The following is a 15,404-nucleotide window of genomic DNA, read 5'->3' as shown; positions in this document are numbered from 1 at the left end:
CCTTGGACAGCAAGGAGATCAAACCAGTCCAACCTAAAGGAAATCAGTCCTGAATATTCATTGGAAGGACTATGCTGAAGCTGAAACTCCAATACTTCGGCCACCTGATGCAAAGAACTGCCTCATTTGAAAAGACCCTGATGCTGGGAAAGAGTGAAGGCAGGAGAAGGGGACAACAGAGTACAAGATGGTTGGATGGCATCACTGACTCAATAGACATGAGTTTGAACAAGCTTCAGGAATGGTGATGGACAGGGAAGCCTGGCGTGCTGCAGTCATGAGGTTGCAAAGAGTCAGACATGACTGAGCGACTTAACAACAACAATAATTGCACAGAGAAGTACCTGACATCACCAAAACATCAGGTATGTGACTGAGGTAGTCATTTTGAAAATGGATCCTCTGGAAATGACACCTGATAAATCAGAGACAAACTCCCCAACCAAACATTATCAGACCCAAAAAATTGTGAGTAAAAATTAAAATGGTGTTTTTAAGCCTCTGAGATTTGAGGTAGTTTGTTATACGGCTATCGACTAAAAAGGTAGAGTTAAAGAGTCTTTTCATTTTTGTCTTATATTCTTAAATTTTTCTATAGTAATCATGTACTTCTTTGATATATAAATAAATTATAATCTGGAGATATTATTTTGGTCCACGTGAAAAGTCTGAGAGAAGATGGAGTAGTTTCCAGTAGAAAAGCACTCCACAAAAACAATTAATAAAGCTGGCTTTATCTATAGATCTGTATCTATAGATCTGTTAAAAGATCCTTCAGTCAGTTAAGAAATATGAATCAGAGGGCTTAAGTTTTGTGCAAGAGGAAAACTCTAGATGTTGAGCTTTGGGTCAGCCATACTAATCAGACAGAGTAGACTTTAGCAAGAAGAATAACTACAGAAACAAATATTTCATCATGATAAAGTGGCAAGCACAACAGTAAGATATAACAATTCTAAATCAATATGTTCACAAAACACTGTAAAAATATATAAAGAAAAAACTGACAATATTATGAGGAGCAATAGATACATTCACACTTGAATAGACATTAACTTACTTCTTGTAATAGCTGATAGAATAGGCAAACAAAAAATAATTCATAAGGATATGTGAATTAACATCAACCACAATTAACAAAATTGACCAATTCAAGATTCATGTTGAATAGCACCTAGCAATGACACTTACATTGTGTTCAGAATTACTTTCATATGAATTTTTCTTTCAGTGTTTTAGGCTCCTTTAAAAGACACTACACATAAGAAGATATTCCAATGGCTAATAAACATAAGAACAAAGTTCAGCACATTAGTTATTTGGGAACTGCAAATTAAAACTTTAATGCTGTATCTCTACATACATACCAAAATGACTAAAGTGGAAAAGACAGCCAATGTCAAGTGTTGGTAAGGACGTGTGCGGAACAACTGGAACTAACACAATTTGGAAAACTGTTTGGCAGTATCCCCTGAAGTGGAACACGTGAATACAGTGTGTGTGCACGCTCAGTGGCTCAGTCCTATCCAGCTCTTTGCAACCCCATGCACTGTAGCCTGCCAGGCTCCTCTGCCCATGGAATTTTCCAGGCAACAACACTGGGGTGGGTTGCTACCTCCTACTCCGGGGATCTTCCCAACCCAGGGATCGAACCCATGTCTTTTGTAACTCCTGCATTGGCAGGTAGATTCTTTACCAGTTACCCATCAATTCTTCCCCCCAGGTATCTATGCTTCACTCCAAGCCCCAGTATTCAGTTACCAAAAAAAAAAAAAAAAAGCATGCAAATACTCACTACAAAAGACATGCATAACTTTCATAAAAGCACTATTTTTAATAGCCAAAAACTGAGAAAATTTCTTAATATTCATCATAATTTAATAGAGTAATAATTGTTAATATAGTCAGATAATGAAATGCTATACAGCAATAAGAATGAGCAAACCAGAGCTACACACAGACATAGACAAATCTCACAAACATAATGTTGGTCAAAAGAGATCAAATGACAAAGAGTAAATACTGTATAGTTTCTCTTTTATAATAGTGTAGACATAGACCTGCACTACCCAGATATCCCAGTGGAGATTATGCTGTCCTAATTGCTGGCTGTGTAGTGAGAAGACAGTTTTCAGCTGTCAGACCCTTCAGGAAGCACCTCAGTTGCAGAGAACTGCCTTACCCACATTCAATAACTGATGGAGGCAAAGATATAAATAAACGCCTGGCAATTTGGACCCAATGTTGGATAATGCTGGACAGCTATGTTAGGTTCAGAGCTCATGGAGGAGGAGCCTGAGGCTGGCAAGTCTACACCCCAGCTCTGTTTCTCTCTCTGTAGCATATGATGTCAGAACAGGTCAAGCTGACCTATGGTATTAGAAATCAGGATAGTGATTATCCTTGGGTTGCGGATGGAGGGGACTCTGCCTGGAGGGAGGCAGGCTTCTGTGATGCTGGTGACATTCTGTTTCTGAGATCTATTTAACTTTGAAGTTTCATCAAACTACACAATTATTATTTGGGCATTTATCTATATATATGTTACACTTTGATTGAAGGTAAAAATAAATATATGTATAAAAGGTAAAATGCACAAATACACTAAAATATGAACACTTTATAGGTATTATGCTTCAATAATATGTTCACCTAAAAATTTTTGACTTTAAAATAGATGAATGAGGTGATTAATTTTCTCAAATTAAATAAAAATATTGATTTGAGTTTTAAAAAAGATATGAGATTAGTCATTATCTCATTTACTGACTACTCTGGGATTTTGCACATGTCTCTTAAATTCCCCAAGCCCACAGTTTCTCAAATATAATGAACTAAAAATTTGTCCCTATTTGCAAGTCATATATATATATATATATACACTTATTTTTCAATCCCACATCTGTTATGAGTAACAGATAATTGGGTTTTTTAATACCAATTTTCTGATAGCAAAACAGCTCCTGTAAAGGTCAGGCCATGTGCTAGAAACTACAAAGTCAATGAGTTGCAGAGAAAGCTCTAGAATCCAAGGTTCCTGAATTGTGTCTTCAACATCAAAGCAAAACAGTTTAAGAGAGGTATGCTAATGGAAACAACAATCTAGAAAGATTAAGCACAGAGAAAAAAAATGAGAGAAAAATGATTAGACATTAGGAGAAAGCCTGATTCAAAGTGTCAGAGTGATAGTGAAGAGAGAATTCAGACTTTATAGTGTGGGAAAAAAACTAAAATTACTCAAAATAAATAACCCAGTGGAAAAAAAACAAAAGACAATGATTAAGAGAGGAAGAGGCAAAGAATATCTCCTAGTTTGTAGGAGCTATAGTACTTATGATAGGAATCTTGTGATTCAATGTTCTATCTTCATTCTTATCACTGAGATTCTAAGACATAATCCTATCATAAGCAGAGAAGTGTTTCTTAGTGAATTGTCATTCTATTGGTCTGAAAATTCAGTATTTTCTCTGAAGATCTGACTCTATACTCTGTTCTTCTGGATAAAACTTATTAAATTCTATTTAAACTTCACTAACAGAACCATACAAACTTTAAAAACAAAAAGGGAAACAATAAGGTCTTCCCCTTCTTTAAAAATAAGGCTCAATGTAAATTTAAGAAAGTATAAATTACACAGCAACTTCCATCCAGCCTTCATCCTGTACTAAACACTGACTTCCTCACTTTGATTTATGGCACACTTGTTTCTCTCAGGAATCTTTAAGGGACAGTTAGTTGGCCCAAATTCAACTTAGTCACACTGCTTGCCAAATAAAAACACTCTAGTGTGTCCTTTGGAGAAGGCAGTGGCAACCCACCCCAATACTCTTGCCTGGAAAATCCCATGGATGGAGGAGCCTGGTAGGCTGCAGTCCATGGGGGTGCAAAGAGTCGGACACGACTGAGTGACTTCACTTTCACTTTTCACTTTCATGCATTGGAGAAGGAAATGGCGACCCACTCCAGTGTTCTTGCCTGGAGAATCCCAGGGATGAGGGAGCCTCATGGGCTGCCGTCTGTGGGGTCGCACAGAGTCGGACACAACTGAAGTGACTTAGCAGCAGCAGCAGCAGCAGCAGCAGCAGCAGTGTGTCCTTTAATGTTTTGATGCCTATCTTCTTTTGAATACCTTATAAAGTTTACAATTCCTCAAGTACTGGAAAAATGCCCAATCTTTGCTGCACTGTCCAGTTACCCTTCAATCCTAAAAAATCCCTGGTTTGCCAATTAAATCAGTTAATTTGTAGGCCAATTAAGTTAGATCAATCTGTTAATTTTCTTAAAGTAATTAAATTGGTTGTTTGGTATCATACAGGACCAGCATAGAACAAAATAAATCTTATGCCCATAAGTCAGAAATAGCTGAACAAATGAATCTTTAGAATGCATCTTCTTATGAAACAACAAGATGCTATGAAGAACAACCAGTTCACAGATATGCACCAGTTCACAGGTGTGCATGTGTGCTAAATCACTTCAGTCATGTCCAACTCTTTGCAACCCCATGGACTGTACCCCGTCAGGCTCCTCTGTCCATGGGATTCTCTAGGCAAGAATATGGAAGAGGGTTGCCATGCCCTCCTCCAGGGGATCTTCCCCAACCAGGGACTGAACCCACATCTCTTGTAAATCCTGCATTGCAGGCAGAGTCTTTACCACTGATCCAGTGCGGAAGCTTAATTCATAGGCACTTTATCCTTTTCCCTCAATTTCTTGCTGCCTCCCACCACCCTGTTTGGATGATATGAAATACTTTTGAGTAATTATAAAAGATATAAACAGCAGTTCCCCAAGAAACTATTAAACCAGAGTGACACATTTTCTTTTACATATTTTCCACAAAATGCTAAACAATTAAATTTCCTGTAAAGTGAACTAAGAAACTTGTCAATCACAAAGCCACATTCATTCATCAACATTTTTAGGAATTTATAGAACCAACAGTGCTCAGACTCAGAAGGCCCTAACGATTATTAGGAAAGATACTTTAGAATTCTCTTTGCATTAGATTTTAATGTTATGGCCCCCAAAACTTTAAAGTCTAGTTGTACACCTGAACTAAATTAAACATTAGTGAATTTTTTTCCATCTAAAATGTGTTTCTATTTCAAATAATTAGTCCGTTTAGACAAAAAAAGTTGCTCTGTCGTGTCTGACTCTTTGTGACCCCGTGGATTACACAGTCCATGGAATTCTCCAGGCCAGAATACTGGAGTGGGATAGAATCCTCCCACAATGTGGGAGACCTGGATTTGATCCCTGGGTTAGGAAGATACCCTGGAGAAGGGAAAGGCTACCCACTCCAGTATTCTGGCCTGAAGAATTCCATGGACTGTATAGCCGATGGGGTCACAAAGAGTTGAACATGACTGAGTGACTTTCACTTCATTTCACTTCACTTTGCTTAGATGAAAAAAGAAAGCAGAAAACAATAGCAAGTTTCTTTGAACAAGATCCATATTGATATTTCAATCATAACATCATTTTAAGTGACAATTTTTTACATTTTTTCATTTCATGGTCAAATCAAATAAACATAAGAATTTCACTTACTCATCAGTGCACAATGCAACTAATCATGAAACTAGACGATAAAAAGGAACACATTTTTGACCAAAACCATTATACTAAGGCACTGATAAATTAAATCCTTGACAGAATCTTTCTCTTCCCCTCATTCCCAGCCTAAACCCTTCCACAGACTGGCTCCAGAAAACAAGTGGATAAAAAAGCCTTTTTGATCACAATGTCAGGTAACTTATGACTCACAGTGATTGGTCATAATATATTGCCTCGAATGTGAAGGGAGGCACATGCCAGAGATGAAGCAAACAGTGTATTTCATAAAGTAGCAAAGGCATAAATTTAGACTTAAAGTAATAGGGACAATAAAAACTCATCGTCCGGGTCTGCAACGTAAGTGTTATAGTGCTTATGAACTGTGCTGTAATACCCGGCAGCATAGTGACAGATGAAACAATGTATAGTGCCTGCACGGAGCCACAGGATCCTAGCACACCACACTCCTGACTAACACCAGGTGGATGGCGTGCTCCTAAAACACCCACTAAATTCATTTCATAGGATGTAGGACACAATTCCTGGTGAAAGTGGTCTAAGAAGCAGGGTGTCGTGCTGCGTACACATTTGCAAAACTGTTAACAAAACTGTTCATCATCTAGGATAAATGTTTGCTTGTTCTGTGTGAAGCCCAGACCTTTGTCCAATTGGGGACATGTTTTTCTCAGATATTTCAACTCATCGCTCCAAACTGGCCTAAGTGCAGAAAGCTGGCGTGGCCACATTTTGGTTATTCCAGTGCAATGACAGGATTTGGAGGATTGTCTTGCAGGCCTGCTGAACGGTGAGAGGTGTGGGTTGCTCACATCTGACAGACTAGTAGGTGTGCAGTTTCATTCCCATAGAGAGTTACCGAAAATGAGAACCTGAGAGATAAGTTCTGTATACTCACTTGCTGCTTATGGTGTTGCCAAGTACCCAGATATTACACATACTCTTTAGAGATGCTTTTCAGAGAAAACAAAGCAAAAAAAAACAAAAACAAAAACAAATACACACACACACACACACAAAGACTAAATACGTATGTGGAGAGAAACATTAAAATTACTCTTGCTATTGCTTTATAATTAGAATCCTGAACTATGCCTAACTTACTTCCTGACCCACTAAGTTTCCATCCATTTCTTAAATTATTGTTCAAAACAGTACTCATTTTCCTCTGATCTGTTCTTATGAGCAAAAAAGTCCTAAAATAGTGTTTTGGTTTCAGGGACATAGGGGAAGTGTTTAAGCACACCCCCTCCAAAATTCCTCCAGCCAGCTGACTAATTCCTGAAATGCCACAATCAGTAATTAACTGCTTTGTCAAATGTTTATTTACTGCTGCTGCTAAGTCACGTCAGTTGTGTCCGACTCTGTGCGACCCCATAGACGGCAGCCCACCAGGCTCCTCTGTCCCTGGGATTCTCCAGGCAAGAATGCTGGAGTGGGTTGCCATTTCCTTCTCCAGTTTATTTGCTGATGGCATGTAAATTTTAAAATAAATATCAGTTTAGCCTTACCAGTCATTTTCAACCATATAAACAGGTTGATAAAATTCTATCCTTGAGAGCAGGTGAGAGGGAGGACACATGAAGCCTACATATAACACACTGCACAGAGGATGCTAGCTTGGGGGAGGAGAGAAAACACCCAAGTAGGGAGTAATTATAAAGAGAGAAGTAAGGTAGAGAAATGTGCATCTCATGGAACCTCTATGATCCCGAATTCCTTTCTGCAGACCCCATAGCTTATTCTTTGGTTGAATGCTATGCATTGTGAATGTCTCTGAAGATTCTAGCAGGTTTCACAAGGAACTAAAAGAATGAACTTCAGGAATGGGTTTGCTGAATTCCCTCCTTCTCAGTGAGGCCAAACCAAAGCTACAGTTCAACAGGAGGAATGAAACAAATAAATAATTATATAAATACATATATATAAACTGGCCTTTTGAATATGGTAGATTATATGTCTATTACACCCTTATGACACTAATAAATTGTGATGATGTGGGTGAAACCTAAATGTCTACAAGTCTTCCTCCAAAATCCTCAAGATGGAAAGGTCAAAACACAGTATAGTACATCTATCAGATATGTAGGACTTGGATGGCTATTTATTATCAAACAGTGTAATTGCTACCATGAAGTTTGATTTTTTAGCTCTTTTTGTATAAGAACCAAGAATAAAGTAATTGTAGATTTTACCATAAATGTTTCTCTTCTCAGTTGTGGACTGGGATGATCAAGAACTGCTTCTACAACATTTCTCTGTAGCATAAGCAGTTCTAAGTTTAAGATATATGTGTCAAGGGGAGGAAGTGGTGTGAGTGGATGATATTTACGCTTTATTCAAAGTTTCTTAGCCAAGCACTCGCCAAAGCCGGAGTGAATAAGGCTGGGAAGATGGCTTTTCTTCCACTGCTCTTCCCTGATCAGTACCTCAGGCAGAGCAGCACTACTCCTAAGTTAAGATTCCATTATCATCCAAGTGCAAGTGAGGAGGCTTGAAAAGAAATGATGGACAGCATCAGCTTGCTACCTTCTTTCTCCACACTAATTGCCTTCAGGATCCTGCCTCTTAAATGTAATTTCCTTCTTCCCTGCTATGCATAGACATCATTATCTTCCAAGTTCCTGTCCCTGGTCGCAAGAACTTATCAAGAGAGATGCCCAGTCTCCTTGTAGTCCAGCATTTTGTTTAGAATAACTATTCTCATTTCACCTGACTAATGATGGAGTTATTGTTTTCACATATCCTACACATCTCCAGCCCTAGACCCTCAATTTATTTCTTGATGTTGCTTCTTCAGATAATGTACACCCACTTCAAACTGAAGCTGAGCTCTTAATATTCTCCTTAAAATTGGCTTCTGTCCAGTCTTCCCATTCCCACAGCCAAGGAGACTCAAAATTCTGAGGCATCAATGACTCCAGTAACTACTTTTCCTCCAAAATAAGGAGCAGTGAGCAATACCTTCCGGTTCTTTATTTGGAAAACATCTCTTTTCTTTTCCAACTTATTTCTGAAACTCACAGCCTTCTCCAGCCATACCTGATCTACTAGGGCACTCTCACAAGAGAGAACACCCCACCCCATCTTCACCAAGTCCAAAAACACATCAGAGTCAATGAATCTTACTGAAATAACTTTCCATCTTACCCTTGCTCTGTTTAGAACACTATAATGTTGCCAAGAATTAGAAATTATGTACGTACTTTTTAATCTGCTTTCAGAGCCTCAGTAACACAGACCCTATATGCTTTTCCATTTTTATTTTTCAATCTTCTGCTCTGACACGTCTAAAGACACTGGTCCCAGTACATCATTTAAACTTATCAGCATCTCCCCAACCCCTTTCATTTTCATTCTGCTCATCTGCTTCAAATCTGACTTCACTCACTCATTAAAGTTCAAGTTTCACTTATCCATGAAGGCTACTGCTTACACTCATACCCCACTTTTCCATGAAGGCTACTGCTTACACTCATACCACACTTATCCATGAAGGCTACTGCTTACACTTATAGCACTTGGATCATGTTTCTATGTGTTCTGGATTCAGAGATACAGAACATACGCAGATCATTGGTACAGTGTTGGTGAATGGCCACTCTAGTCACCCGCCAGCCTCCTGAATCTCAAGAGTAGCCTCTCCTATTGGCCTCAGGACAGAGGCACAGGAAAGCCCAAGTGTTAAACCAATACATGGCCACTGTGGGAAAAAAATAAATGTAGAAAATTATGGTGGATCATCGTGTAAACTCTATCTGCTAAAAATCAAAATGAGGCCTTGGGACTTCCCTGGTGGTCCAGTAGCTGAGACTCCATGCTCCCAGTACAGGGAGCACAGGTCTGATCCCTGCTCAGGAGCTAGATCCCACATGCCACAACTAAAAGATCCTGCATGCTACAGCAAAGACGTGCAATTAAGGTCACAAATCCTGAAGTGCCGCAACCTAGACCCTGCACAGTCAAAATAAATAAATAAAGATAAATATGAAAAACAAAAGATGAGGCCTCTTTATGGGGAGAGATGAGCACAAGCCCTAGAATATGGTATACAGCTATTGACCTAGAACCAGAAGAGAAAATGCATAGAGGAACAATGGTACGTGATTATAATCTTGTATCAAGTCTGATCAATTCTCTGACTCTATGTCATAATTTAATTTTCAAAAAATTCAGTCATCTCATTTCTCATAGGGTATTATATTGTTCCACTATAGTAATGGCATTACATTGCTTGGACTTGGAAAGGAGGCAGCAAGTACTCTATATACCTTGTATTAACACTTATGTTCTAAATTCAAGAAACAATTATTAGCCAGAGTCTTTTAAAAAAAAGATAGAAAACAGATGGAAGGATATTTGGAGAAGGATGTGAAAGGGTTTGGAGTGTGAGAAAATTGATTCTTAGGTATTGATCACTCACCACAACATCCTCACTAAAGAATATGCTCCCAATGAACAGGCAGATATAAGTTGGCCTCTATTAGTTCAGTTCAGTTCAGTCATTCAGTCATGTCTGACTCTTTGTGACCCCATGGACTGCAGCATGCCAGGCCTCCCTGTCCAACACCAACACCTGGGGTTTACTCAAACTCATGTCCATTGTCGGTGATGCCATCCAACCATCTCATCCTCTGTCTACCCCTTCTCCTCCCACCTACAATCTTTCCCAGCATCACAGTCTTTTCAAATGAATCAGATCTTCACATCAGATAGCCAAAGTATTGGAGTTTCAGCTTCAGCATCAGTTCTTGCAATGAATATTCAGGACTGATTTGCTTTAGGATGAACTGGTTGGATCTCCTTTCAGTCCAAGGGACTCTCAAGAGTCTTCTCCAACACCTCAGTTCAAATGCATAACATATTTTTCATACAAGTTAAATAAGCAGAGTGACAGTATACAGCCTTGATGTACTCCTTTCCCTGTTTGGAACCAGTCTGTTGTTCCATGTTCAGTTCTAACTGTTGCTTCCTGACCCGCATACAGGTTTCTCAAGAGGCAGATCAGGAGGTCTGGTAGTCCCATCTCTTTCAGAATTTTCCACAGTTTGTTGTGACCCACACAGTTAAAGGCTTTGGCATAGTCAACAAAGCAGAAGTAGATGTTTTCCTGAAACTCTCTTGCTTTTTCCATGATCCAGCAGATGTTGGCAATTTGATCTCTGGTTCCTCTGCCTTTTCTAAAACCAGCTTGAACATCTGGAAGTTCATAGTTCATGTACTGTTGAAGCCTGGCTTGGAGAATTTTGAGCATTACTTTGCTCGCATGTGAGATGAGTACAATTGTGCAGTAGTCTGAACATTCTTTGGCATTGTCTTTCTTAGGGATTGGGATGAAAACTAACCTTTTCCAGTCCTGTGGCCTCTGCTGGGTTTTCCAAATTTGCTGGCATATGGAATGCTGTACTTTCACAGCATCATCTTTTAGGATTTGAAAGAGCTCAACTGGAATTCCATCACCTCCACTAGCTTTGTTTGTAGTGATGCTCCCTAAGGCCCACTTGACTTTGCATTCCAGGATGTCTGGCTCAGGTGAATGGTCACATCATTGTGGTTATCTGGTTCATGAAGATCTATTTTGTATAGTTCTTCTGTGTCTTCTTGCCACCTCTTCTTAATATCTTCTGCTTCTGTTAGGTTCATACCATTTCTGTCCTTTATTGTGCCCATCTTTGCATGTAATGTTCCCTTGGTATCTCTAATTTTCTCTAGTCTTTCCCATTCTATTGTTTTCCTCTATTTCTTTGCATTGATCATTGAGGAAGGCTTTCATATCTCTCCTTGTTATTCTTTGGAACTCTGCATTCAAATGGGTATATCTTTCCTTTTCTCCATTGCCATTAGCTTATCTTCTTTTCTCAGCTATTTGTAAGGCCTCCTCAGACAACCATTTTGCCTTTTTGCCTTTCTTTTTCTTGATACCTGGAGTAAGATGCAAATTTGTCCTTGGAGTACAAAATGAGGCAGGTCAAAGGCTAACAGAGTTCTGCCAAGAGAATGCACTGGTCATAACAAACACCCTCTTCCAACAACACAAGAGAAGGCTCTACACATGGGCATCACCAGATGGTCAGTACCAAAATCAGATTGATTATGTTCTTTGCAGCCAAAGATGGAGAAGCTCTATACAGTCAGCAAAAATAAGACTGGGATCTGACTGTGGCTCTGACCATGAACTCCTTATTGGCAAATTCAGACTTAAATTGAAGAAAATAGGCAAAACCACTAGACCATTCAGGTATGACCTAAATCAAATCCCTTATGATTATATAGTGTAAGTGACAAATAGATTCAAGGGATTAGATCTGATAGAGTGCCTGAAGAACTATGGATGGAGGTTTGTGATATTGTACAGGAGGCAGTGATCAAGATTATCCCTAAGAAATAGGTCTCCTGTTTGGCGCCTGTCTATTTCATCTCTGAGAGGAGACAACAGTTTCAGCTAAATTGCTGTTATTACAAGGGTGAATGCTGGTTTCAGGCAAGGAATACCTCAACTTAGATCAGGTAGAGAGAGACTTCTGCTCTGCTAGGTAGGCCTACACCCATGCACAGCAAGAAGTTACAGAAGGAGACCTCCATTCCAATTCCCAAGAAGTATCTTGAGTTTGAAGTCTCTTGGAGGAGAGCTGTTAGGGGAAGCGCACTGACTGAAACCACCCACCCTGGCCGGGCACCATAGTAACCACTTGCATGAGTTGTTTTATGACAGGAGGTCCTGGTAAGGAACACAGAACTAATAAGCTGGAATAGTTTGAGAACGATCAAAAGAAGACACCACCTGTCTGACCACCTCCCAGAATCCTCACTGGCATCCATCTTGGCTGAACAAGGCATGAACCACCGGGAAGGACTCTAGGTCAGGTAAACTAATCCCATCACCATAAAACCTGAGAGTGCCAGCCACATGGCAGAGCAGTTCTCGTGGGTTCCATTACCCTACTGCTCTCAGCCCAGCGGCCCTTTCCCAATAAAATCTCTTGCTTTGTAGGAACATATGTCTCCTTGGACAATTCAGTTTCAGGCCCTGGAAGGGGTTCCTTCCTGCAACAAAATGACTATCCAAGATAAAAATTAGAGACTCCTATACAAATGATCAAAGGGTAAAATTGATTTACTTTTACAGCTACATTAGTTCACTCTTTCAGGTATCACCTTGGTGTAACTCAGGAGTATATTCTGATTGGCATAAGCCAATCATCTCCTCATTCCCAAATCTACACAACTTCATTTTAATTTCCTGTTTGAGCAAGTGCATTCAAAGTATGTAAGACTTTCTGTTGAAGACGTTGACTTTTTTTTTTCTGTAGTCAAATTAACAGGATTCGTTGTTTTTGTTTTTGTTTTTAAAGATCTTATTATTGTTATTTGAGCTATTTACACTGTAGTTTTCTCTATGAGAGCTTATTAGGATTTTTAGTAATATAGTTGATCTCTAAACTCCATCCTGTCTACATTTCAAGTTCATAAATCTTATAATTGTGTAGCTAAACCCAGCAATGTTCTTAAAAGTCCTCAATCAGTAAAATAATTTCTAATTGTGATGAAAGTTTTGTGAATTCTGATAGAGTTACAGTATGATGAGCTTGCCTGCAGAGTATTAATTAATATACATGTTACTTTGGTAGTTTAGAGCCTACTTGTCCCGAATAATACTTTATTTGATTAGAACAAGAACTAATTTGCAAAACAAACACAGCTATATCAAAGACTATGAATATGTGTGAAGTTTTCTGCTTTAGAATAAAGAGCCTGGCAACTAGCTCTGTGATATCCAAAGACAATTCAAGCTAACTAAAAGTTCTGGAGACTTGAAAGGTGTGACCAAAGACTGAATCAGAGATGGGAAAGTATTCACACTATTGAAATGAAGACTTAGACTTCAGACAAAAGAGGAAAATATGAAAAGAATATTTGTCTTTCATTTTAACTGTTTTTGACATGGGAAGCAAAGTCTATCTGTATCTCATTGTTAACCATTCAATTTTTAAAGAGAGCTTTAGAAAAACAAGAAAAAAAATAAACTTTTTTCCTGAAAATTAAATTAAAATATAGTTTGCTCCTCAAGTTACTCACTTGTCTTTCATATGACAAAAATGGTATTCTTTTGAAGATTATTTTTAACTAATATTAAAAATATCTCAACAAAGAATATCACATCTAATTTTCCATTTTAAAGAAGATGTCAGGCTTAGCTGTCTAAAAAAAAGTGTAATTATCCTCAAGTATCAAGCTGACACTTCAATGTTGTTGTTTTGTTCACTGTCAGGTAACCTATCCTTACTCCACACATATTAGTATGCTAATTATGTGGCACATTTCACCCACGTAACATGCTCAATTATTTAAAATGGATGATATTCGTCATTACTATGCAGCTCTCTGTTGACTTTGTTATTGAAACTAGACTTGGACCAGTTCAGTTAAAGTCTAGTGCTTGAGATCATCAAAGAGATTTCAGTGGCTAACTTAAATGTTTCAAGTGTTTACCTATGGAATAATAATAATACAAACTGAAATAATATAGCCTTCCATCAAATTGTTAAGATGTACAATATAAAATCCACTATTTGATAGGATTTAAATAAATGGACATAGTCTATGTTCCTGGTGGAAGCACACATTAGTACACTATTTTTGTAGAACTATCATAAATACCAAAAGACATAAGATTGTTCAAGTCTTTTAACCTAGAAACCCCACTTCTAGAATTTAGCCTAAGTCAATAACCAGAAATATTTTTAAAAAATCATGTATTAGAACTTGATAATATGATTTATAGTTTTAAAAATTTGGAAATGACCTAAAGCTTGAATAATAAAAAGCTGATCAAATTAGTTATGAAATACTCATTACTGTCATTCAGTCACTCAGTTGTGTCAGACTTTTTGCAACCCCATGAAGGGCAGCACACCAGGCTTCCCTGTCCTTCACTATCTCCCAGAGTTTGCTCAAACTCATTTCCACTGAGTTGATGATGCCATCCAACTATCTCATCCTCTGTCTCCCCCTTCTCCTCCTGCCCTCAATCTTTCCCAGCATCAGAGTCTTTTACAGTGAGTTGGCTCTTCGCATCAGGTGGCCAAAGTATTGGAGCATCAGCTTCAGCATCAGTCCTTCCAATGAGTATTCAGTGTTGACTTGCTTTAGGATGGGTTGGTTTGATCTCCTTACTGTCTAAGGGACTCTCAGGTGTCTTCTCCAGCACCACAGTTCGAAAGCATCAGTTCGTCGACAATCAGTCTTCTTTATAGTCCAACTCACATCCGTACATGACTACTAGAAAAACCATAGCTTTGACTATATGGACCTTTGTCAGCTAAGTAATGTCTCTGCCTTTTAATATGCTGTCTTTTAATATGTTGGTCATTTTAGTTACTTTAAAAAATGCTATGAGTCTCAGATTTCTTTGACTTTTGCCCTCCCCTAACCATTCTGCCAGATGACCCCATGGGGGATGGAGCATGTAGGCCATGTTATGGGAGGACAGCAGCTTGAGATTGCTGACCTGACTCCTCAGCACCCTTTGGGTACTGAGGCTCATTAACCAGTGTCGGAGGGGAAAATTTTTTTCCTCCTTCTCTTCTAGGTTCTTTTGTGGGTGTAGTAATTAAGTTGATATAAGACAGATTAAAAGGAGGAAAAAACCTAAAAGTTGAATAACATGTATCCCTCTTGTATGCATGGGAGGTACACAGGAAAACTGAATAACTCTCTGAAATGGCAGAAGTCATCACTTTAAATACTATCTTCAGCTAAAGACAAATGAAGATGTGGGAGGTGGAGAGTCATTTATGGGAAGCTACCAGGAAAAGCACAGTGAACAAGGG

General features: G+C 38.7%; 1 protein-coding gene across 1 annotated transcript in view; it reads left to right on the top strand.

Annotated features, from left to right (window-relative positions):
- The first annotated feature begins 2,849 nt into the window (after positions 1-2,849).
- LOC138441134 (large ribosomal subunit protein uL16-like) overlaps positions 2,850-15,404 on the top strand; it is a 790,661-nt gene continuing 778,106 nt past the window's right edge. The window contains exon 1 of the mRNA XM_069591648.1: positions 2,850-2,911. The gene's annotated coding sequence lies outside the window, so the exon portion shown is untranslated. The remainder of the gene's footprint in view (positions 2,912-15,404) is intronic.

This window comes from Ovis canadensis, chromosome 5 (genome assembly GCF_042477335.2).
Source record: "Ovis canadensis isolate MfBH-ARS-UI-01 breed Bighorn chromosome 5, ARS-UI_OviCan_v2, whole genome shotgun sequence".
NCBI lineage: Eukaryota > Metazoa > Chordata > Mammalia > Artiodactyla > Bovidae > Ovis > Ovis canadensis.
The sequence above is the reverse complement of the archived record's forward strand: the minus strand, read 5'-3'. Positions and strand labels throughout refer to the sequence as shown.